Raw genomic sequence first — 26,082 nt, forward strand, 5'->3', positions numbered from 1 at the left:
AAAGCATCCGGGTAGGTATATGGATTGAGAAAGCACACCTAGGCAACTGATAACATCAACATGACTAGAACTGACTGTAAGGACTCCTTTGCTAAGACTTCCTGCGAAATGCAAGTGGCGCACATTCACATGCAAATAGATAAAGCACATGCATAAGCACACGTATATACCAGTGAAAGCTGGGCCAAGAGTTCTTTACATCTACAAACTACAAATGCACAAAGGCGGAAGCACCAGCCTTTCCTATTCATGCATACAAAGCACTTATGCTTACATACACATACAGGGATAGAGTTCGGCCAAGCATTTTCCTACATGCCCAACCACAAGAGCTCTCGCCACAACGAAACTGGTTTTGAGCCCCAGTTTCATGCTCCCAGTCCCACAGAAACAAAGCAGCCCTTCTCACAGTACATGTACAAACACTTGTCTGTGGGGAGCTGTGAGGTGGTAGGAGGTTATTTCTAACACACCAGCAAATTCAGGAAAACATTTCCTAGGTCAAATGGGTTGGTTAAGCCTGGGGAGGTGCCAAGTAGTCTCTTACAGCATGGAACCACGATGCTGGACCTGAGTGACGGAAGAAAATGTACTTCAGGCAGAGGGGAAAAGGGAGAAATGGGTCTTCGTGAACAACAGTGAATGGGGTGTAGGAAAGGTCTTGGTCAGCTGCTTTAGGGTCACAGAGAAGTGGGGGAAGCTGATCCCGCAGAATGCGCACGTGGGACGGGTGCCCTTTCCCTCGGCTTGTTTTGTTCTATTGCTGTTCCCTTGCTCTTTCCCTGCCCTTATGCTGTGCACACTGTGAATCTCTTGCAGCTGTCACTTGGTGACTGGGCAGTGGGCTCGTCTGCGAGGCAAAAGGCCAGACAAGAGCAGGAGCAGCTGCCAGACCGGAGGGAAGCGTCAGGGCCCTCGTCTTGGGCCGCAGCCCACACAGGGGGTGTGCGGGAGGCGTAGGCTCTAGACAGCCACTCATCGACCAGCTTCCCAGAAAACCCTCTGGACAAGGGTTTCTAGCAGGGCTGCCTGTGCCCTGAGACCTGGGCAAGGATGTGGCCAGAGCTGAGCTGTTTTTAAATGCAGCCATTTCGAGTCAGTTCACTGGCTGGCATGGCGGGGTCACGTATGCAGGAGGGCGGTCAGGTCGCTCCTCTCAGCATTAAAGCTGTAGGGCCTGATTTCCATTTCCTCTGTTTCTGTGCGAGCAAGGCTGAGATGGGATACATGAAGGTCAGCAAACATTATACTGCTCAGAACATTTGGTCTAATGTATGCTCTGCATCCTATGGACCCTTATAAATGCAAAGACGAGCAGCTATAGAAAATACCCATAAGGGCAGCCAGCAGCACAGTGCTTCCCTGTCTCCCTGCCACGTGAGATTTATCAGGTCTAGAAAGCCTTCTTTAATTACTCAGCTCTTACGGAGCCATCTTCCCTCATTTTATGCCCTTTGCTTTATATACCTCATTTTATGCCTTTACATACTGCCAGAGACGTGCAGCAGCCTTTGAGGCTTGGTACTTGAGCTCTCATAATTCATGTAGAAGCAATTTAAGGGACACCTGCCTCCTGCTGCCCACAGGAGCAGCAGAACTGGCTATGAGTTGGCTCCTCAGCCATTGCCCAGCACAGCAACATAGGTGTCTAGATTTCAGCTTACTTTAACACATTCCAGCAGCTAACATAGGGTGTCTTAGGCAATTACCAAGACCATCTACCAGTGACCACTTCCCTAGGTTAACACTTTCTACTTATTTCTCTATTTGCAATCAGGTATGAGACCACATATCCCAAATTTATCCCCACTAAGAATCATTAGGAGCAAGTTACAAGGTACTGAAAGTTTTTACAAAGACAGTAAAGCAATTACAGGCAAGGCTATTTATGGACAGCACTGCCTCTTATGAATGGTAATTAAATAGGAGGGCTCTACAGTAACACAGAATCATAATAATAGAATATCCCAAGTTGGAAGGGACCCACAAAGATCATCGAGTCCAACTCCTGGCCCCCCACAGGACCACCCAAATAGCAAACCATACTTCTCAGAGCATTGCCCAAATGTTTCTTGAACTCCAACAGGCTCAGTGCTGTGACTGTGTCCCTGGGGATTCTGTTCCCATTCCTGACCGCCTACTTGGTAAAGAATCTTTTCCTACCATTTAACCCAGACCTCCCCTGACACAGCTTCATGCCATTCCTTCAGGCTCTATTGCTGGTCACCAAAGAGATGAGACCAGCACCTCCCCTGTAATGCCATACTGGTTGGATCCAGTATTTTGATTAAAACTTTGTTGTTGTTTTTTTTTTTTTTTTTTTTTTTTTTTTCACCTGACAGTTGGTCTACTGAGAGGCATTTTTTAAAGTACAGATGTGTTCACAGAGCCCCCTGGTGGAAGTACCATTTAGGAGCACAGATTTTTTATTTATTTTTTCTACCGGGCCATCATCATCAGCTTCTGAAAATGATATAAATTATGGTGGTAAAAGTATTCTTCCATCACCAAATCTGAGTTTAGCAGAGCCTTTGCTAGTCTAGGTGAGCATCAGCCTATGATTTTCCATTTTACTAGGTGGCAGAGTATCTTTGTGAAATTTCCTCTTACCCTATTTACCATTGCCAGCAGCAAAGTGGAAGCAATAAAAGACACTGATCTAATTGTCTTTCCAAGCTCATTAAGGAGTCTGTTAATGCAGTTCCGGCTAGGTGCCTTGACTGAGTGGCTTGGAAGCGTGCAAAGCTGCAAGTGAAGCCTGTTTGCCTGGGGACCACTGCCACCCAACTTAACAGCTACATGTTACTGGCAGCTGTATTGAGCACATGAGGCTCCAGACATTTTTGTCATGTGTTTCTGCATTGGCCAGAAACTTATTTCTGGAGCACAGTTCAGACAAATTTATGCTAGTAGGCCAGAGGAGGTTGTATAAATTTCCTGGAGCAACGTATAAGCTAAATTAGCACATCGTTCCTTAGCCTGGAATGCTTGTCTGCCTTCTGGACTAAAGAATAATTGCAGCTGTGCTTTCCTCTAGTTCTCATTCCCCAGCAGAGAGCACTGTAAGACCAACGTTAGAAGCAGAGCCACTTTAGGGCAGTGGAAAGTTAGGCACATGAGGTTGATCTTTAACAGATCCTGTGTGCTTTCTCTGCCTGCACCTCCAGTTTTGCCCGTATATGCCTATCATCCCCTCTGGACACTTTGAAGACACCCTGTCTTGTGGCTCCTGTGTCTGTCCATGAAACACATCTCAAAGCAGAAATCAGTCCTAAAAAGCTCAGGTGGTTGTAACTTTTTTTTCTGAAGCCCTAAAAAAGAAAGCCATAAATACTGTCCAAGCATCTTGCTGTTTTGACCTGGACTGCAAAAATATTACCTGCTTCCTGGCTGCCATCACATTTACTTTCATTTTCCTTTGCCAGGTGGAATGAGAGGTATGTTGGCCTGCATCTGCTTGCCTCAACAGCTGTACCAATGGTGTGCACAGGATCTGGCTCTCCTTCTCCATCCTTGTTTTCCTGTATAGCTCTGAAAATGACAAAAGTATTGCTTGGTTTGTGCATGTTGTCCAACATCTCACACTGTTTTGCACCTTCTAGGATATTATTTGAAGGAGATTCTCTTTCTTGGTTTAGCCACCCGTTGAATTTGAGCTCTCGGGGTACCCCACACTAAGAGGTGTCTGCTCTTCCATCACACAGAGCACTTCACCTATGGGACCCGAAACACAGAGCACTGCAGAGTGCAGGTATTCACTCCAGGAGCTGCGGCTACAGGCAGAGAAATCAAAGAGGAAGACAGGTCTTGTGGTTATGCTATGACTGCATCAAAGCGGCAGGAGAGTGGGCCAGATTTGGGGAAAGCACTATGTTCCAGACACTGTTTTTATAGCATGTAGAGTATTTCTAGGGAATTTCACGAGGATCAATGTGCACAGAAGCACTGTGGCCTCTGCAGATCAGACACCACAGGAGCCACATCAGGGGAAGTTCCTGAAGTACTCCCTTGCCAGTACAGCACGAACCCAACCAGGAAAGGGTCGAGCTGGCTGTTCATGGGACTTGTTTTGTCTGGTGGCTTCCTACAAACTGGAGCAAGGACTCACCAACTCGTTCCACATCATTAGCAGCTGGCAGCTTCCCAACCATTACCAGCCTCGTCTGGATTTCACCCAGCAGTTCTGAGATGAAAGACACCGCAGCACCACTGCGCTCACTGTTTTAGGTCCTAATCCAGCTCCCACTGAAGTCAGTTACTCTTTTTCCACTGACTGCAGCTGGAGCCGGGTCAGACATTTCTGTAACAGTTTTGTCTCAAGTCCTCAGCTAGCTGAAACATTGCTAAAATAGTCCAAGGCAACAGATACATGCCTGCAACTCAGCTATTTTCTGGCATTCAGATTAAAACCAGCAACACAGTCGAGCAAGATCACGAGGAATTATGTTTCTTCCCTGAAGATCCTGAATGTCTGAACTGAAAGCAGCCAAAGCACCTGGTGAAAGGAATCTGGAATTGTGCAGTAAGTGGGTGTCTGTCAGGAGGTGGATACATATCTGAAGCTCTGTTCTCTTTTCCAAAGTGCATCCCTGCCAGGAGCACCATCAAAGGCATAACTCGGGTGGTAATGAAGATACTCATATTGCTCGGCTGCCCTGGGAATGGCTGAGGTCATTGCTCAGAGTTTGAGCAGGACCTTGGGAGAAGCATATGCCTAAGAGAGGATCCAAAGTCCAAGGGGTTAGGAGCATGCAGGACGTGTATTTTTATAAATATAGCGAGGAGACATTTCATCTGGCTATTCCGTCAGCAAAACCTTGCTGAGAGTACTTTGAGTGATTAACCAACCAGCCTAAAGGCCCTGAGTGTACACGCACAGCTTGAATTCCTTCTACCTGTTGCATCGTGCAGTGCATGATCATTGATTCTCTGCTTTACATGTGGAAAGCTAAAACCCCAAGGCAGCCAGCACAAAATGAGCAAGCAGAGATGAGGCCGGGCAGAGACCGGCTTGCCCAGGGGTCAGCAGTTGTCTGCCACAACACGTGTGCCTCCCAGTCGGCTCTGCTCAGACGCTACGAACGGAGAGCCTGGGTTGCTGCAAGACTTGGCCGCTGTTACTAAACATCTTGTCATTGCTGAAATGGGCTCCGTTCCACTTTCAGGACCTCGAGGACAGACAGACTTCAGGCATCTGCTACCATTTTAAATGCCGTGTCGTGCAACCACTGCAGGGCTGACCCAACACCAGGAGTGGCAGGCTGTCAGCACAGGAACAAGAAGGGCACTCAAGAGGATGAGAAACTGGGTAAAATTAAAACTGACAAAAGAAAACATTTTTTTTCCACACTGACATGGAACTGGATTTAGGAGCCTGTGGTAAGAGGATGCCACCGAAGCCAAGAATTTACAGTCTTTTGTTTTTCTCTTGGGCAGAATAGGAGATGCAATTGGTCGGAAGGAGTGACTGAGGACCCTGAGAGTCCTGGGTTATTGCAGACTGAAAACACTGCCCGTGTACAGCCTGGCTCAGCACTGAACAAGAGCTGCCAGCCATTGACTGCGGGAAGAACATCTCCACGTCTGCTGTCAGCATACGGAAATCCTGCTGTCTTGTAGCTATGTTTATGCTGTGGGCGAGGATGACCTGTAGCATAACGCTGAGACACCTCTGTAGTTTTCCATCTGAAGGATGAATGAAACTCCTGGAGGCCTGTGAGGAATACCAGGAGCCCACAAGTGCCTTTTCCCAAGAGCCAGCATTACAGAAGTGCAGAGGGTGAGCAGCGTTCCTCCACCCATGGTGGTTCAGTGCAAACATAGCCAACACAGCCAAATTAAGGTAGTAAACCCGATTTCCAGGAAATGACAAGGGGAGGGACGGAAAAGAGGAGCACCATCCCTCTTCAGGAACCCGCTTCCCTTCATCCCCATAGCCAGCTTCTCTGCAGGCAACACGAGGGCTAATAGGAACCATATGGGAGGAGAGCCTGGGATCCAGGGCTCCATGACAAGCAGCCGAAGCACTGAGGAGCTACCTGGACCCCATTCAGGAGTGAGCTCAGTGATCAAACATCTCATGAATGGGGAGTGGGCTGGGTGGGGGACTTAAAAGGTACAGGGCTCCAGTTCAGTGCTTCCCACCCTCCCAGGGCAACACGCCAGTCTGAGAGGAACTTTCCAGCTCCAGCACAGCAAAGCATGAGAGTCACTAACCATACCCAGCATCTTCCACGCAACGTCTCTCTCTTTACCTTCCCATCCCAATTAAATTGTTAGAGCTGGACTCACATTAAGCCATTAGGGTTCCAGTATGCTAGTCCATTCCCTGAGCTCAAGCTCTGAAGCCTTAAGGTGCATCCATGATGTTACACCTGCAAGCAACAGAGCAGTAGAGAAATTAAATGCCCTTGAACTTTCGTGGAGTTGAGGACTCAGTTCAGAGGCCACAGATCAACCTCTCTATGGAATTTGCTGGAGGCAGATTCTTCTGCCTCCCTGAGGACAGCACGTACATGTATGTTCAGACAAACCCCACATCCTCCTTTCTGCCCCATCTTTTTTTTTTGCCTCTTTCCTTCTCTTTGGATTCTCACCTTTTTGTCCATCCCAAGTACAAAGCAACCATATCAAAGCCCAGAACTCTACAATTAAATAAGATCCAGCTAAATATGTGACTTAGCAGGCACGGGACATCTGTACAAGAGCAACTAGGCAGCCAATATACAGCCACATACCCAGTGAACCCATTTTTAGCTGTAAACTCATCTGAGTACCTCAATTCACCACATTTTGGGTTAGAAAAACACTGGCATTAGACAATGTGATTAGACATGGCCTTCATGATGACCTGGGATCTCATAAATGCTTGTGCCATTCTCAATGTCCCACTTTCTGGAAACCTGGAATATTCCCTGCATGATGTCTACTCAGGGTGTAATCTCTTTGGAGTGGGTGTTGAGTCTCTCCAGAGCTTAGCAAGAGGGGACAATGTCCTTGCTGGGGCCTTTAGATGATGCTGTAATGCAAGGGAACAACATGAGCATCACACAGAGCAATTGGAGTTGCTTCCAATTTAAAGCATAGCATGATGTTTATGGACTGCATCACCTACACGCTCTCTTCATTCTCCAAGCGGAATTACAGCACAAAAAAGGTAGAGGAAATTTTCCAATGTGACAGCAATCTGAATATCTCTCTTTTATTATTTTTTTTCTCCTGTGTCTGTGCTTCTCTGCAATTTAACTAACAAAATACTTACAAGAATGCAATGAAAGATGCTTCTCAACAATACCTCCCACCTCTCTGGATTTGCACATCATTACTCGATTGAATCTTTCCCTTAAAAGTAAACGGGTTTCTTATAAGAGGAAAAATTAATTTAAGTAAGGGTTGAATGCACAGAGGAGATGACCTCAGTGACCAAACACTCTGCTGTTCTATTAGCTAACTGCAGCAGAAAGTGCTTAGCAAAATGGCTGCCCATCCCATCAGATTTATTACATCGCACATATGCTATTTTATTATCATTAGCTTAACTTTAAATGATCGTTTCCAACCTTTCCTGTCTCCTGATTTTGCTGTTCTCACTCCAGAATTAAGCAACATGGTTGCAAACAAACATTTTCCATGCCTTACTATACAAGGTTCCTTATGTTATTCCAGGACTGCTTCCTATAACTCCTCCCTGACATCCTGATTCTGCCATCAAGTCTCTGCACAGATCCCCTGAAATTAATGAGGCTCCAGCTACAACATCAAAGATCTGCTGACCTCTAAATTTAGCTCAGTAAACCTTTTTGTCCAACGTGGCTCAAAAAATGCTTGGTCTAATAGCCCAAGATTAGGATTAAGTTTTATAGAAACAAGAGCAATAATTGCTATGATTCAAACATATGGTTTCCTGCATTTGTATTTTTATTCAGTGGATAAGGATTTTCATTTAAATAAGCTCTGCAATGTTTCAATCTGGATACAAGAGCAACGAGCCAACATGAATCTTAAGATACAGCAATAAACGCCACAAGGACTGGGTGTCCTATTGTTACAGCTTTATTAGCCCTGCCTCTTTTCCCATAGATTTGACACTGTTGCTCAGCAGATCGTTCCAGAAATCCCCATTAGAATAAAGGGGTGGGGGGTGAGGGGGGATTTCTACGCTGCAATGCCCTGAAATATCTCAGAATTTCTCCTGAGACCAAACACAGGAAGAATATACAGGTCAAGGAGATCTCAGGGCTCAGTCCTTTGCTTTTTTCCTGATGATGAAGGGCTACACCAGTGTCATTGCTGTAATAAGCTTCCTCAGCCTCATTAGTCCCCATTTACACAACCAACCTGTTAATCTTCACGAACAACCAGGACCCTGTGAGATGGGGCTCTGCTCTCTGTCAGAGGTTGCACTGTTGTATGTGATGCTGCAAGACTTTAGAGCTTTTGCTCTGCTGGGCCCATCAGCCTGGAATGTAAATCCTTCTGCAACGTGGCCCACTGCCTCTCTTCCTACTCCAAAGGATCTCTTTAATATTCCTGGAGTGTGTACAGGTGTTGTGTTTGTGTGTTTAATTGCAACCGTGGCTATTTTATTGTTATTTAATGTGCTTTTTTTTTTTTTTTTTTTTTTAATTTTCTCTCTTTGCAATCTTGTTGTGTGGCTAGGCTGGTTTTACTTAATGAGAGATGGTTTCATTAACACTCTGCAGCTTCCCACTTCCCACTTCACAGCCTCTCTCCTGCATGTGGTTAAGAAAAAAGCAAGGGAAGGAGAGAGGAAATGAATACAATAGAGAACTTGAAATAAAAGCATTTTATATCATCTCCTATAAAACAACCCATAAATCCCTGCCCTCCTGCTCCACCCCTCACATGTTTTTCATTTTACTGGCTGGCTGAAAAGCAGAGAAGTGTAGGGTACAAAGCACATATTCTTGGTGGGAGAGGCTCCCCCCTTCCCTACACACTTCCCACTGACACCTTGTGCCTATGCCTACAGCACGGCATTCTCTTCTGGTGAGTAATCAAAACATAGAGGAATCCAACATCTCTCTGCCATCTGCATTTCTCTAATTCCTCCCGCTCGGGGACCTCTGTCCCTGCACCAGCATCCTCAGCAGCCTTTGCACAGTGCAGGGGAAAGGCACTCGCTTGGGCAGAGCTGCTGGGACTTCTCAGCCACCAGGGTAAACCCCATGGGGCCAGCAGGATCTGTCCAGGATCAGCACACAGATCTGTCACTGCAGTGATGTTGTGGAAAGTTCCTACAGAACAGAGGGGGTCAGCCAGGGTTTTCCACAAAGCATCCCTAGGCTCAGGGTACTCACAGCTCTTTGCAGGCATTCATCTCCCCAGGTGATGCAGCAGCCACTCAGGTTTTCGGCAGAGAGCAGCAGAGAATTTACTTCTTTCCTGGGATCCGCTGACTTATTTAAGTAGATTTTCTGGGTAGGTCTCTAATGCCTGAACAGAACCTGAGCATCCAAAGTGCTGTATAAATGCTATTACTTTCAGCCGAGGTGGATAAACAGAGATGCTAATGGTTCACTTCCAGAATTTACAGCTATGAGAATTTTGCTGTTAAAGAGAAATTAGAGAGGAACCCATGAGAGAAATGTGCAGCTCAAGATCCCCATGCTCCATAGGGTCTCTGAAGCTCTCAAGGGGCTGCAATGCTGTCACTGCTAGCTCGGAGGCTTGCAGGGAGGCTTTCCTTGCTAACAAGAGAAGTCACAGGCAGCAACCAACTTCCAAGATCAGCCTGGTTTCATTCCACTCTTCCCACCTCCACCCCAAAAGCACTCCTCACCAGAAACAATGATCCAGTGTAATTCCAGGAGCCATCCAAACAGAGAGGGAGTGAAAACACCTGCCTGACTTACATAGAAATGTAGTTGCTGTTTTTTTTAACATCTGGTAGGACAAGCTCCAGTCAGAACATCTTGTTCAGAGTCAGAGGTCTGGATCAGGTTTATCCCAGTGTCCTCCACCTCACTGGGTGGGGACCCACACCAGCTGATACCCATCTTCTCCAACCTGCTGGTGAGCCACACCATCAGCCCTGGACTGTGTCAGACCTCAGCTCCAGCCCTCTTGGGATGAGAGCTGGGTTTTGTTACCGTGGCTGTTTGGCATGCAACAAACCTGGGGATGACTCCGTGTGTCTGTAAGAGCCACGCAGACAACTACAGTTCACATCAAGGCTGGGTGAGGGTAGAGGGAACGTGCTTTAGCAGCTCCCTGTACAATGGCTGTTGCATTTTCCACTTCTGCCAGCACTGATGGGTGTCATTCTGGCTTTGGCACAGGTATCCAGACCAAACCCTCTGTCCACTACACTGTGCAAGCTGCCATCCTAACACCCAGCTTTTCCTGGCCTCGCAGGTAGCAATCTGCTGGTGTTTCTCCTCTTACATTTTTTTTTTTTTTTTTTTTAACTTTAGACCTTGCTGTAAATGGATTCTGCACCTGGACCTGCTGGCAAACTGGGAAGCTGTCTAGGCTTTTCCTGCACTTCCAGATGTGGTCCTGCAGCCCACACTGTTTTCTAATGTGCTTGTCAAGCCAATCCATAAGGGAAACTCTGGAGAGGCTCTAGATGCCACCACAGCTGTCCTAACTTTTTATCTGCTCCTCAGGATGCTACCGCAATATTAATCCCATGGTGCGGGGTACCCTTCTGGCACCCAGCCCGTGACCTACATGGTTCACAGTCTACAGGGATGAGGCAAGGAAAAGAAGGATAATTATTCCAGTTTTATAGATGGGAAGAAGTGCCTGGAGGAGCTGGCAGGCGGCTGACTGCAGGGTGAGGCACTGCCTGATCTCATGGTGTGCTGGCTGCTGCGAGGAACATGCCCACTGGCAAACTGTGCCCCCGTGCCAAACCTTATCATTTGATGTCGTCCATGCTTCTTTTTTGTCTCTGACTGAAACAATGAGGAAAGGCAAAGGATGAGAATGAGTTAACAGGGAAGGGGCAGCAGCATAAGCAGATTTAAAAGAGAAATTAGTCACTGCGTTCAAGGCAAATGGCAGCCTGCTGATATATCCCACCCAAAGGGGACTGACAGAAAGTGACCTCATGCTGCTTGTCAAACACAATCCCATCCCTCCCATGACTACCTAATGCTACAGCTCCATCTGTCTGGAAGCAAGTCCCCGCTGTACCAGGGCCAGCTTTACTGTAGAGAAAGAACAGTGCTGGTAATTTTTAATGACTATATATTATACAGTCTACCCTGGTCTAGGCATTTTCCAGTAAATCTAGGAGCTGCAAACAAACACAAAAGTCCTGTGCTGTAACACGTCTGTGGTGCAGAATGGCTGGGTGCTTAGGAACAAGTTTGTGATGTGATTTCTGTACACCCTGTGCAGAACAGCTTATTTCATCATGACATGGCTATTGTGCCCCCAGACCTAGTCAGGGACCTGGATCCTCAGCACATTATGTGACACACAACCACACAAGCAGGACAATCTCTGCCTTGGATTTGCTGTTTGGCTTGTGTGTAATGCCTTCAGTTACCCCGTCCAGACAGGCAGGGCAAATTGCAGCCATGATCCCAGCAGTGCCCGTTGCATCCTGTGCATCTGAAGAACTCCACACAAGCTCACCACAGATCATCACCTGGGCAAGGAAAGCTGAGCTGCAGAAAGTCTCAACCCCTCTTATCCAGGAACACAGTCACAGAAGATAAGGAAGAAAGGCTGCCACTTCTCCACAGCCTCCTGCTCTTCGCTTCTCCCTCCCATTTCTCCAGCATCTAAAAATCCAGGGGCTGCCTTCCGCTTCTCCTTTGAGCCAAACCTGTCACAGCAAAGCAAGACACAAGCCATAGCTGAGCCATGCTTGTCATACCCAGGCTACTTCCACGCAGAAGGCCATGCTCTGTCCCCAGTTACCAGCATTCATACCCACCTCCCTGACCACAATACTGGACCAACGTGGCAGAGTTGCAACTTGCCCTAGAGCTTTCCATTTCTTTTGCTGTTAGTTTCAAGGCTGAACTCAAAAAGCAACCTGTCACTGACTAAAGTCTAGCAAAGCTCTTGGGTGCAAGGCACGCAGATTACTGCTCAGAGAATGTAAGCAGCGTGCCAGGAGACTGTACCACCACCAGGACACTTGGGAAGCAGTCTGTGTGCAAAGCTTTCCCCTTTTATATGTTTAACGGAGCCATCCAGAGCCTGGTTAAAAGCACAGATAACTCAGGGAGGTGGCAGGCAGTAGCAGGTGGCTGGGTGTGAGGAAGCAGGAGGCCACCTGAAGGGCCCGGGGCACCACGGTGCCTCTGCCTGGGTGTAGTTTGTCAAGAGCTCTGAGCACAGGTTGAGCTCCAGCCAATTTGGCTTGTACAAGTAGCTTTTCATTGAGGATTTTATGGGGCTCCCTGGGACAATGGGCAGTGGCAGCCCCCTTTCCCCCGCCTCATCGCCCTGACGCTAAGTTATTTTGCAATTATTATTTGAAGTCAATGTTTAGCTGTTGCCCAGGTAACAGCTCAAACATGCCTCACCTCATGGCCTCCCTGCAGCTTCGCGTGGCTGCTGGAGAGCTGGGAAGCAGACTTGGTGCCAGGCGCAGAGGAAATGAGCTCTGCAGCCTCCCCAGGACATCCCAAAACATTGGAGAGCTTGGAGGAGAAACATCCCCAGCCAGATTCCTGGGCAGGCACCTCATTCAGCGCACAGCGCCTGACACAAAACCCGCAGCACCCCCCACACCCTTCAGGATCTCCAAGCACATGCAAGGCCACGAGGCAAACCCAGCCCAGCTCTCATTGCTACCTCTCCCCTACCTGCAAAGGCAGCCCCCACGACATACCCTCTAGAAAGTACACGTCCTTTGACGTACACTAGGAGTACTTACAGCCAAATGTATAATCCTGCAGTACGTACTCTGTCCTCCTGAGCCACAGCCTGAATTGAGGTGGGGGAGCTCAAACACACCGCCTGTCAGACCATGCAAGGGGTTAAGGAGCTGGAATGAAGACCGTGGCAGGCACTCAGCAATCCCGTACTGCTAATGCAGGCAGCTCACTCGCTGAAGCCACAAGGAACATCCTCTGCGTAAAGTAGGTAATGCCAAGGCTGGTGTCCCTTCTACAGCCTTCATAGCAAATGTGCTCAGCATCCGAGTCAAAACACAGCTCTTGCAGTGTCGCAAGCTCAACCTGCTATCAGGAAATGAAATAAACACATCCACATGTTGCTTTGACCATCATGAACAAATGAGGGTGAACAGGACTTGAAGTGCTGGGGCCTTCCACGTGTTTCTAGCTGAGTGCACAAGGAAGCAAGGAGCAATCAGGTTACAAGCAACAGCATGCAGGAGGCTCTTAAGGTCTGTGCCCCCGGTGTTGCCAGTCTTTGCTGGAATTGGGGGGCAGGGAACAGGCCAAACAGGGAAACCAAAGCCTTTTTAGCAGTTTCAATTCCTCAGTGCCCATAAATCCACAAAGGTATGTTTTTGTGTGTGTGTTATCTCTGTGGCAGCAGTTGCACTGTAGCTCACACTTCAGCTTGTGTCTGCAAACAGAGATGCTTCCTGCCCAAGCGTGTTGTTGCAGTTTAGCTAAGTGCTGGCTGTGCACTTCCAGCACCCCAAAGAACTTCGTTACTTTCTTTTCCTACTCCTCCTTCCCTGCACCCCAAATCATTATAAGTGAGGGATCAGTCCCTGAGAAACTCAGAACATTCCTTCTTGGCACCCTACAGACTCCAGTCTCATCGTACAAGAGGAGGATTTACCACCCAGCCACACCGAGACCTGAGACTTTAAGTGTGGTAGCACTTCTGCACCAGATCACGTCTGATATGTGCCAGATCTCATCTGGCATCAAAAGCTCCCATCAGCTATTTTGAAGAAAACTACACAGGAATCCAAGGTGAGGCCTTTTGTAGTGAATGGATGGAAACCTTTCCCCACCAGAAATAATCACTGCTTGGATGCTTGTTCATAGTCAGGCACTGGCAAAGCAATCCCTGGGAATTCTTCGATAGTTTTAAATACCGTGAGATGATGGTGGGGTTCCAAAATATATCGTTTTTGAACTGTTATTCAATTCCTTTTACTGTCCCCCTGCTGGGAGCTTTGCTATGAGGGAATGTTTAACTCCATGAATGGGAGCGGATTGCAGATTACTGAAGAGCTGAGTGATTTTTGCCAGCACAACTGCGTCTAAGTTTGCTTCAGATTTTTCCTTGCTTTTAAGACTAACCTCAGAGTGGTCACACAAGTTGTCTGGGCACCATCACAGTGGGGGGAGCAAAGTACCAGCATCTGCTGTGATTTTCCATGAAAGAGGAGATTTCTCATGCATGTCTTTGCCTTTTTCTTCCCCTGTGAAAGCAAGAGAAGCATTGAGTCAAGACCTCTGGAGTCTTTGCAGCTTAGTAACACAAAAGGAGCCAGAGTTGTCAGAAAACCCATCTGCTGGGGCAAAAAAGTAAATTAATTCTCCCACAATCTTCTCTGTGCAGCATGGCAGGGAAGAATCTGCTCCTATTTCCTTCTGATGATGGCCAAAAGACCATCTCTCATGGCTACAACAACTTCATCACCATGGACAGGCAGCAGCAGCAGCACGGAGAGCCCTCTGGTGTGGCAAGGCACAACCTGATTTTGTTTGGCTCCATGTAAGAGGCAGCTAGATGTGATATGGCATAAAACAAAGGAGCTGCAGTGCTCCCCGGAATGGGAACACGCTTACTCTACCTTTTCTTTTCACTGCTTCCTATGCATTACCAGGGATTGTTCAGGGACTAATTGGCTCTCCATGCTGTTGGGAGCGCTGTTTGCCCACATGGTGCACAGATGAGGTGCAGCACAGGGCATTCAGGTGATGCTCAGAAGTAACCCAAGAAGGGGGCGAGCAACACAAAGGAGTCTTTGGTTCTTTGCAGCCTGGGAGGGTGCAGCACACAAGCTGCCAGGAAGGGTGCTGATGTAGTTGTTCCCCTCTTCGTGCCGGAGAATAAACTAGGTGACCTCTCAAAGGCTTATTCTGGGATGCGATGATTCAGCACCCCCACGCTGACACTTCCCCCTCACAGCTGCATTTATGGCTCTCAGACGAGGGATTTGGCCCACTGAGATAATGCTGTGGCTCACTGCACTACCCACTTCTTTCTCTGTCTAAATGCGGTTCAGTTGCCTGGGCTGACATTTCCCACAGGTCAGATGGACAGGAGATAGGAACCAGTCTCTGCTGAGTCCCCCCCCCTTCACGTTGCAGAGAAAGCAGCAGACACTAAAAGCAGAGGGCCCTGGGGTGTGGACCAGTGTGAAATGGGACTCAGCACAGGGAGGTGGCATGTTCTTGCAACACGGGAGAATTTTCTCCTGCTGAACCTCCTTCCACTGCACATAATGGAAGATGATCTCTTGCTCTGGACCCTTGCAAAATCACCAGACAAATCTAGAGCTTTAAGTAGGAGGTGTTTGCCCCCCAGTTTGCTTAAGAGTTGGACTGCAGAGAGTCAGAGGTCCAAGTTTACAGCTGGAGAGAAACTGAGTAAGGCTAATCTCATGGGTTAGGAAAACAGCCTCCTTAAAAGCCTGCTGGGGAGAAGGGACATTCTCCTAGCAAAAGCACTACGGATTCAGTTCTTTGACCTTTCTCTGACTTCTATGTTGAGCTAACGTTTGGGCAGTATGCTTTCTGCTTGGATAATCCATCTCCGTCTATGAGTGACAGCGACACCTCTGTGTCAAGGGCAGAGGTTTGTAGGACTAGCCAGATGTTTGCCCAGTGCGTGGGATTCTCAGGGGAAAGTACTGTTTGTGCAAGCTATTATTAAGGCCAATTATGTCTGTAAAAGTTTCTTTCCGGGATGGAAGGTTGAGGTGTCTCATGACATGCAAGTCACACAAAGGACACGGATGGATATTTATTGCCACACGAGTCCAACCTCACTCTTCCCCTTCTGCTCCCCTACCATCCCCTGCAGAACCGGTTCCCCAAACCTCGAGGCAGTAACCCAAAACCCTCTGTAGCTAGATGAAAAAAGGAGAGGGAAGAACAGTCATGTCCAGCTCTTGATCCGACACTCCTTTCCCTGAAGGGCAGAACCCGAGGAAGACTTGACATGGAGACTTCCTTCACCCTGTTGTCATTGATCCTGTCACTTTACCTGGCTCTCTCAGCCTGCCTGTCGCAGGGGGTCTCCTTGTTCTAAGGTTTGGGACATGAAGAGCCACCAGACATGACTGGGCCACAGTACGATGACATAGCAGAGAGCTGCTGTCTGGTGAAGTGTATAAGGGTTAAACTTCTGTCTGATTCTGGCATCAAGGCCAAGCTGGAATCAAAATCATATTATGAATTTGCTGTAAGGGTGCAGTTTTCACAGGAAGCCAGACAGCTGGCTGAAAGCTCAGAATCCCAGGCAAATAATACCACAATGTTCTTCCATCCCATTTCAGACCAAGAGCTCAAAGAGGTCTGTAGATATTAACCCCCCATTCAATCAATTTTATACATAAATAGGCCAGAATTCTGGAACACATCATTCTGTCAGTCTTCTGTCTCCTCAGTTAGATCTTTAGGTGACATTGTCAGCTCAGGGCAACGTCACTCAAACCTCGCTTAACAGTGGACTGGATCTATGAGGCATGAAATTGAAGTAATTGCAAGGGGCTGCTAAGGTTTTATGTTCATAATGACTTCCTCAAAGCCTGAGCAGCCTACTGGCTTTATGTTCTGTATTCCAGATGCAATACAGATTCCCAGTTCTGATACTGTCATGAATTTGTCAGTTCTTAGGCCTGAGAGAGAGTTGCTGTCACTCAATCCACTGGACAGGGTCAAGCTATCAGTAGAGTATCCTTGTAAGTATTACCTGCTGAATATGGACATTCTTGCTGTTGTGATTGAATGGATATTTCCTCAAATCTCAGGCGCTGGCTGAGCCATTCAGCTGCTCCTCACTCTTTTAATCTCTTACAGCAACAGGATTTATCCTTTAAGAAAAACCTACTGCAGCTCAAAGCTATCAGCGAGCCGTAGTCAGTCTGTGTCTTGCTGGAGTATACATATGGGGTTAGACAGCAATCTCAGCTCCTGTTATGTACCATTCCCAAAAGCACTACTCCCACCGTTTGGACAACTTCTTCCTATCTCCAGTCAGTTGTGACCTCTGCCCTTGGGTCTGTGGTACCCTACATTCAGCACCCTGATGTATAAATAACTTCGCTTCTCATCGTGTCTGAATGCTGTTTATACCCCACTGCCTGCCACGTCATGTGCCAAGGTTATAAATACACCACTGCGTCTAGACTGTATCTAAACTTGGCATTGAGTACCCAAGTTCATGAGAGGAGCAGTTTCATCTGTTAGCACAAAGGGGTGCCCCAATGTGTTTGATCAGGGGTCCAGAGGGGACTTGGCAAGGGAACTCTCTCCTCCTGCCATGCCAGAGCAGCACTGGCCCTGCTTTCTGAAGGAGCCTTGGAAACTCTCTTCCTCTCCTGCTCCAAAGCTACTGGGCACCCAGCCCAAAGGAAATACCTGACCTTATCCTTTCCTGATGTGCTTCAATGCACCATTGAGTGCAAGAGGCCCGAAACATCACAGACTCACCTTCACTAGCACGGACAGATCCAAGCTGAGGCTGGACTTGTGCTGGCAAGGCAGACTGAGGCACGGGTGCAGGGAATGTTGTAAGACCACGCTGGAAAGGAAGAATAAACAGGCATTAGCTGCCTGTTAGAGCCAAGCTGATACAGCTGCAGCAGTAGCCTCTGTTTTTTCTTGTGACACTGTTTTGTGACAATGTCTTTCACCACGCAATGTGTGAGTAGTAACATGTATTTTTGGCTAAAGGACAATGAACCCTCACAGCCAGATTACCTGTACCTGTGCAAGGGACGCTGCATGAAATCCTTCCCACTTCTGTGTTTTATTTGGAGGGTAAGAGTGCTCTTGGCATCTTACAGGGCTGTTATGTGACGGTTGAATGACAGATGAAAGGATCACATATCACATCAGGGCACTGGCTGTAAATATATTTTATGCCAACATTGGCCAGACCCATGTGAAAACTCACTGGACCATGACCTTAGGAAGCAGCAAGCTAAAGTCTGGTTGACTCCACAGGCTGGCTCTGTGCTGTACAGCCCAGCTCCTATCTAACTCAAATTGGCCCCAGCAATCCCTGAAGGAAAAGGGAATCAGGACAGAATTTTGTTGCTGACTGTGAACATGAAACAACTCAATGTGGTTAAATCTTTTATGACGGGTAGAGTAACAAGAAGAGACATTTCTCCTAGTTATATTCAATCACTGGTGAAAGAAAGAAAAGGAAAGACAATCAGAAAGGAAGAATGGAAGGAAGATTTTTTTTTAAACTTACTTATTACAGAGCAGATGATTAAAATGAATACATCAATAAATAAACAGAAGATCAGTCATTTCAACTTTTTTTTTTGATTTAAGGATGCCCTAAAAATTTCCCAGTGGAAATGCTGTCTCCTGACAAGTGAAAAGTAATCCTTCTAACTGTTAACTTTTCTTCTTAGCTAATTTGGCAGATGCCGCCGAAGTAGATAGCAGATTTATGGGTTTCAGGCGAAAAAATACTGGCATATGACTTAAATTCATCAGCTTGGATGACATTGTACGTACTGTCTAAAACTAAAACCCCATCTTACAGCTCCAGATCTTATTTTGTCTGCATCTATGAGGCCAGATGTATTTGTGAATATTTGCCCCACTCTAAATCAGCATTTTGTTGTGTGTTTGTACAATACTATCATCAGGTAGGGGAGAGAATGAGCCCACTGTGTTCAATGCATCCAGTTTCCAGCACTGCAGAGCTCTAAGCAGATGCAAACATCTGAGAGTCTCAGAGAAGCTACAACCCATCTGCACTTTTACACATGAAAGCCAGAAAGTGCTGTTGCCTTTATCTGGGCCGACCATCTGTGTGGCACAGATCATTGCTTTTTTGACTTCTAGCATAACATCAACCACAGTGCTGAGACTTTGCAGGCATGAAAAATAGGAAAGAAAAAAAAGGTGTGAGAAAGACAGAGTCTGGGAGAAATAATAAAGGAGATCAATCTTCCTCATGCCCCCTCTTCTTCCTCCCCTTCTCCTTTTCTATCCTTCTCAAGCAGCTGCAGGGCATTACTCGGTTTGTGCTGGACTGAGAGGATGCTGCCAGGTCAGCAGGATATATTGTCCATTGAGACACAAGGAGTATTATTTAGTCTAGAGACTCCCAAAGGAAATATCCATTTGCACGTGAAAAATCTCTGGAATTCCATTTGCTCTCTCCAGTGGCCCTGTATCTCTGCAACCTCCAAAATGCAATTGCTGCTTTCTCCATCCTCTGCTGGTTCTGGGCTTCAGAAGCTCTTTGTTCAGCTGAACTAACAATGGGTTTTTGCCTGCACCAGACATGTTAAATAGCAGGTTGAAATAGATTTTTCTATTTCCGTAATTTCTAAAACCTCTTTTTCCTGTTTCTTTTTGGATTCACTTCTGGGTTCAGCTAGAGCTGTACTCTAGTCCTGCTCTATTTTCATTTCCTTCATTGCAAAAATAGCTTAAAACTGTCTAAGAAACTGAAGTGCCCTGCAATACCATAGCAGCCGAGTGTCCAAGTACTGTAAGAGTATTATATTTGTAGTGCCTCTGTGAGGTGGGACACTGCAGTGTCCCTTGGCATGTGTAGAGAGAAAGGGCATTTGTCTAAGGTCAGACATAACATCTGTGAAGGCAAAAGAGGCTGAATCTGGATCTCTCAAGTTGCAGAGAGGAAACAACCAAGGAGGGTGCAGACAGGAAAATATTCCAACAAAGGCACATTGCTCATTGAAATATCTCTAGATGTCAGCTAGCTAAAAAAGCTAACCCACACTTCTGCTTTTATTTTTAAGAGGACTAAACAGACTAAATTAGGACTAAAAGGACTAAAACCAAGCTATTTCTCAGAGTGCCTGATTTTCAGTCACCCTCAAAAATTCCGTGTTCCAATCTCACCCTCTCACCACTGCACCCACAGTAACCTGCTGGATGATCAAGTGTAATGCCAAGGAAATGCACATGTCATCCTGCAAGTAAGCTTTGTCCACTCAGTTTTTCAGGGGCAGGGTGGATCTCAGTGGCCCCCAGAAATACAAGGGTGTAGGGCTACGTGGATAGCCAGTGAAAGGTCCTGTTAAGGTTCTCTCCTTTGTGGTTTCCTTCCCTCACTGCAGTGAGGAGGGGAAGGTAGCTGTGTGAATGTTGTACTTTACCTCCAGAGGCTGCACATCTGGGAGAAGCAGGCAGTCTTGCTAGAAAGATTTCCCTCTGGACCAGCCTGTAGCTTTGACTCCTCTCACAGATCAGGGATGGAGGGTTCTCTGAAAGCCAGGAGGCAGTTAAAGAACAGTGGCATAAAGGATATGATGGCAAAGCTGCAGCAGCCTTCCTCCAGGTGTCCATTACACAAACTTTCCAGCCAGACAGCTGGCTCTGGTCTCTCCTTTTCTCTATAACTTGGGCATCCTTCGGCCCAAGTTTTCCCTGGAAACCCCGAGTAATGGACACCTGCTTGTATGCTGCTTCCACTCTGCCATCAATACCAAGTGAACAGCTCAGTTTAAAAGGGTCTGGGAAGTCTGACAGCATGCTAAACACATTTTCTCTGTCCAGCAAACTGGGCAAGTTGATAAACAGGTAGAGCTGAGAGCACCTAAGCTCCTTGATGAATGCAGACCACAGCTATACAAACACAATTCAGGCCTCCATGGACTTGGATAAAGTGAGAGATGTATTGTAGGAAATCAGGGGAAGAGAGAGGCTCTTGGACACTAAAGCAAACTTCAAAGGCTTCTTCTCCTTCCAACAATGAAGTGAAGTGGAAAGGGCATCTTAAAAGAGCCAGTAACCTAGCAGTGATTGTGTAGAAAAAGAATGGGCAAAAGACAGACTCCCGCTTTGATGTGCAGTTAGGGTGCAGCAGCAGTGTTCCTGCTCTGCCCTATGCAACCAGCTGCAGTGCATCTGACACGTCTGGGCCTTGTTTTTCTCTCTGTACGTCTCCTTCATTTCTGCAGAGAGGACCGGATGGGGTGCCCTAAACCACTAATGTCTGGCTTCCTCCCCACAGCCCTTTCCTGCAGGCCTAAGAGACCTGCAAAACCCAAGCATGAGTATGTGGAAATGAGAAGGAGAAATGACAGGCACCCAGGACAAGCTGAGGAATCCTGTATATGCAATGCCCAAGGCTTGTGTTGAGTTCTCCCAATCCCTGAGACTCCTTCCTGGTGAGCAGAAGAGGCACTAATCAAAACCTGAAAGTGGAAGGCTGGGAAGGTTTTTTTTTTCCTCCACTATTCCTTCTCGCTCCTCTAGCAGCAGGACAGCAGCTGGCTTCAAGGCTTTAAAGATGACAGGACTGAGAAAAGCACAGGGGGGTGACAGGTGACAGTCCTAGCAGCTGCAGCAAGCCCACGATGCCACGTTCAGCTAGATTTCAGACAGCTCTGCGCTGAACTCTCCAGGCTCCACGCAGCTGTCCCTGCAGCTGTGCTCAGGTTTCCCTTATTCCCCTTCCAGGAATATCAGTGACACAGCCGGCTCTCTCAGGGCTATATAATGCCCTTTCACCATCTCCTCTAGTGGCCTGCCCTTACCTGGAGAGGAATGAGATCTCCCTGCAGGCCATCCCTCGCTGGCACCGGTCCCTCAGCTCAGGTTAAGGAAATGCCTAAAGGTGTGGCCCACGCTTGCCCAAGGGCTCCAGAGCCAGCACCTCGCTGTACCCACGCACGCTTTCCCTTCATCCCTTCCCAAAGCCCTGGCGCTTCCCCAGGCTCCCTGCTGGAGATCTGTATCATTGTATTCCCCGTCTTATTATTAAGATTTATCTTTTAACGAGCCCACTGAGATCACTGCAGTGACGCACTTGCCCAGTGATGTCATCACCCTCACCACAGCTTCCAAGGCATTTTTGAGTCATTCTCTTGCCATACAAGCAGAGCCGTGTGGCTTAATAATAAAAACACCTTCCTCTCCCACAGCAGCAGCCACTCAAGGACTGGGAGTGAGCAAGCTCACAGGCACGGAGCTGGTGCTGGGAATGAGAGAGCCTGGAGAGGAGATTTGCAGCCATCTCTTACCCTTTCTGGGCTGTCAAGGCTTGGCTGAGGCCTTTCCTTCAATTCCTTGCTGTAGGACTTCTTTCTTTTAACCTTTTCTTTTCTTTCCTCCATGAAAAATCATTCTTCCTTGAGAACAAACCCTGGTGAATCCAAATTCATCTTTTTCAAACTGTGACAGAAGGAGACAGAAGTTAATCAAGAGTACGTGAACCTATCCCTACCTCCAACAGCCCCCCTTAGCCATGAACAAGAGAAGCACTCTGGATCCTGTGACAATTTAGATAAATAACACCTGCTAAGGTGTTATTTACAGCAGAGCAGCTCCCCAAAGCAAGCTACGAATGGTTAAAGCAGCAGTGGGGCACTGCAGGGCTGGGTGGCACCGTGGCCTGCGCAGGATCTCAGCTCCTCTGCTACGGCTCCAGCCGAGCTGATGGAATCACATCATCCATGAGGTAAGTAGTGACCGACCAAACCCAGCCTTTGTTCCTCTCGGGGTGGAAACAGCCCCGGCATTTCCAGTGCTGTGAAGCTGCCAACAGGATTTTGGCTGACCCAGACCCTTTGCCTCTTCTCAGAACCAACCAAGCAGAGGACATGAAGTTTTTTCCACTCAACCTCACCGGTCATTTAATGTAAAGACATCAGTTTCGTAGTGTGCCCATTCCATTAATAGTGGGGCAGAGAAACACAAATGACAAAAGCAAAGAAAATCCGCAATTCAACCTTCAGATTTTTTTCTGACTCAAAATACAGCAAATTCAGAGCGATGCTGGGTGTTGTGATTCTCACTGCATTTCTCCCTTGCCTGCCAGAGAGCAGATTCCTCCCCTCTGTATGCTGCTGTCCTGAGAGCTGGGATAGGGAAGACTCTTGCATAACTGTTGCCATCAGTAGATTTATTACACAGCAGATCAACAGCTCCAAATATATATGAGTTAGGAAGCAGCTAACGCTTTGCAGGAAACAATTAGCATGTTACATTGCGTGCCTTGCCCTGGTCTTTCTTTAGAAGATTGCTGTTGGTCACTACCTCTCTGAAGTTAGACTTTAATATCCGCTGGATCTCAACACCTGCTACCACTACCCTTTCTTATGACCTTTCACACAACCTCACCACCACAGGTGGGTCCTGATCTCTATATTGATGTAAATAGCTAACAGCAAAAGTAGAACTACATGGATAACTGCACAGCAGTTTTTAGGTCTCTAAGTACATTCCAATTGTTTCACAACCAGGAACTTCCAGGGCATTGTACTAATGTACATCGACCTCACAGCACCTCGGAGGAGTAACTCAGGTGTAAGGTGTACCTCAGGAACAAGGAGGAAACATCACGTTTACATAAGACTGTCGTGCAATGCAGCACCACTTCAGTAGCATGCAAAGATTGCTAGGAAATTCTTAGGATTGGGTAGAAATGATACAAAGCATCTAGAACCAACACACCTTCTGTTTTTAATGATTCCTGACAAATTAATACATGCACACAAGGAAGACAGAGTTAATTCTGCTTTACACAACCCCTTTTGTCCCCTGTAATCTTTCTAGGAATTTTACGTCAATGCTTCGTACATTGCTCATTTTCAGTGCTAAAGGTTATCTGATTCCATAGATAGACAGTAAATGGCACTGTAAAGCAAGGACATCTTCCAGCACTATGGATCATCCATCTATTTAACCAGCCTTTGTGAACGTCAAACCATATGCAACAGAACAGCAACGTCCTACTGAGATATTTGCTGGCTACCTTATCTCATGCTCTGCTCCTGTAATTAGGGACTGCTTCGCAGAAGGTGCAGTGGTGGATCCATGTGCTTTGGTGAAGAGCTACGACAGCTTGCATTTCATTCCTTTGATCTGCACACTGTGTGGGTACCACGAGGGTCCTCTCTGTGATTCTGAGTGCATTTATTCGGCTGGACCACGGCCTCACTCGCAAAGAAGAGAGTTCTTGGCAATTGGCTAATTCTTGTTGCAAAAACACCACTTCTGACCTGGTTTCTCCCCCCGCTTGGTGTGCAGACACTGACCGTGGCCTCGTGATAAGGAAATCATTGTTGAGAAGTTATAAATAGCGATCAGACAGGGGTCACTGAGTCTGTTACTCACAGCAGATGTGTCAGCCAACATTCTTCCATCAGGAAACTGCATTTCCCACTCTTGGTCTGCCTCACTCTCTCCTCCCTTCCTAGAGGTGTCTGCACCGCAGGGTGTTAACACCTCTCTTTCCAAGTTCTCTTCCTTTCCTGTTCCCATTCTCTTTCTTTACCTCAGCGTGGCAGGGTGTGAGATGCACAGACACTACAGGGATGACACCGCCCATCAGGATCCTCTCCTGTCCGGACACGACGGTTTGGAAAGTGCATTCTGCCATAAAACAGGGAGATGTCTAACCAGTGCTGCTCTTGTGACAGTAATTAAGGTAATTAAAGCACCGTGTTCAGTAAAGAATCTATAGTCAGGTCATAGTAGTGAGTCAGAGTAGAGAGAAATGAATAAGGGATGGCAAGTCACAAGGCTGAACTGCCCCAGACAGCCTCCCCAGGGCTGGGTAACAGATATATCAGAAGCATCAGTGAATCCATCGAGGACAGGGCAGTGCTGCACATGTGTCAGGTAGTCCCTTTGTCACATCCCACGGGGCTGGGAAGCTGAAATTGAGATTAGGTCATTTGAAGGAAGAAAAGAAAAAGTTGGGAGGGTAACGGTGCTGGTTCCAAGGACTCTGCTGATGTTACAGAGAAATTAGCATTACATAATTGCATTTTATGGGGACCGAGGGGCAGACGGAAGGGAGGACAATGTGCTGTTTTCCCCTGAAGTATTTGTACCAGCTATTCTCAGAAGTCACTGAGCAGAAGACTCAATTGCAAGAGTTCCTAATATAGCAAGTTATATGATCATGGGGCTATTTTATTTTTATTTTTTTTAAATTTTGACTCACCCATTCGTACACTTCTAATGGTAAAGGTCCTTTCTCTGTGGAAACTCTTCCTACCAGAACTTGAACTGACTCAAGGGAACATTTATTTTGGGAGACTGTCGTTTAAAAGGAAAACAGAAAAATCAAACTCTGAGCACTTTTCACGTTTATTCATGACTTGAGTAAACTGCTTCCTGTGCAGACAGGGTAACATAAAATCTAGGCAACACCCAAACCCAGAAGCACCGTGTCCCTGTGAAGAGAGCTCTGGGCTGGAATTCAAGAGTCTGTGGCTCTGTTCCTAACTCCACACTGTCTTTTTGGCTGCTGTTCAATGAGTCAATTCACTGATGCGTGCCTCAGTTTCCCTACTTCTGTAGCAGGCAGTGATACCGACATCCTTGTGTGTCTGCTCCTGAACTGTTCAGTAAGCATTAAAAGTTGCAGGTAGTGAGCCAGCCCACTTCAGCCTCAGTGTGAGCTCTGTTCCTAACGTGCTTATGGGACTTCATTCTTTCTAAAGGATCCTGTACTTCAAACACTTCTTCATAGAATAAAAGGCAAAAAAATATATATACAAATAACTAAACAAACCACAACTCCGCCAGCCAGGAAGCCAAAACAAAACAAAACAGAATGCATTTCAGACAGAGACTCATTTGGCTAGGTGACATCCTGCCCAGGCAAATTCCTAATTGCCCAAAAATCATGTTGTGAACGGAGCTGTTATTGTGTCAGTGAGAGCGTGGTCAATCTGGGGAGCAGAGGCTAATGGAAATGGCACAGAACTGAGCTCCTTTAGCTGGGGAGAAGGAGAAGTGGCATGAGAGGATGGCCTTCACAAGGTCACGCCAGAAGTCAGCCCTCCCTGTCTCAACGACGGCTTCATTAAGGCGCAGCAGAAGCTGTGCTAACCCCAGTGTCTGTCTCCTCCGGCACCTCGAGGTATGTGGTTTCAAATCCTGTCTGCCTCTGGGTCCTACTGAACAGCAACGAAAGCCAACAGAGAGGGAGAAAAAAGAAGAAAACAACCTAAACCCAAATCTCTTTAAAGGAAGTCAA

General features: G+C 47.1%; 2 long non-coding RNA genes across 2 annotated transcripts; both read right to left on the reverse strand.

Annotated features, from left to right (window-relative positions):
* Positions 1 to 4,526: 4,526 nt before the first annotated feature.
* Positions 4,527 to 9,941, reverse strand: LOC311422408. The gene is made up of 4 exons (XR_014685322.1): positions 9,803 to 9,941; positions 9,235 to 9,570; positions 6,292 to 6,409; positions 4,527 to 5,713 (listed from the first exon to the last, which is right to left on the reverse strand). It is a non-coding gene; the product is annotated as an uncharacterized lncRNA (long non-coding RNA).
* Positions 9,942 to 14,232: 4,291 nt separating this feature from the next.
* Positions 14,233 to 20,351, reverse strand: LOC311422092. Its single transcript, XR_014685181.1, has 3 exons — positions 20,243 to 20,351; positions 17,580 to 17,670; positions 14,233 to 14,338 (listed from the first exon to the last, which is right to left on the reverse strand). It is a non-coding gene; the product is annotated as an uncharacterized lncRNA (long non-coding RNA).
* Between the last annotated feature and the right edge of the window lie 5,731 nt (positions 20,352 to 26,082).

Source organism: Aythya ferina, assembly GCF_964211825.1.
Source record: "Aythya ferina genome assembly, chromosome: 21".
Lineage (NCBI taxonomy): Eukaryota > Metazoa > Chordata > Aves > Anseriformes > Anatidae > Aythya > Aythya ferina.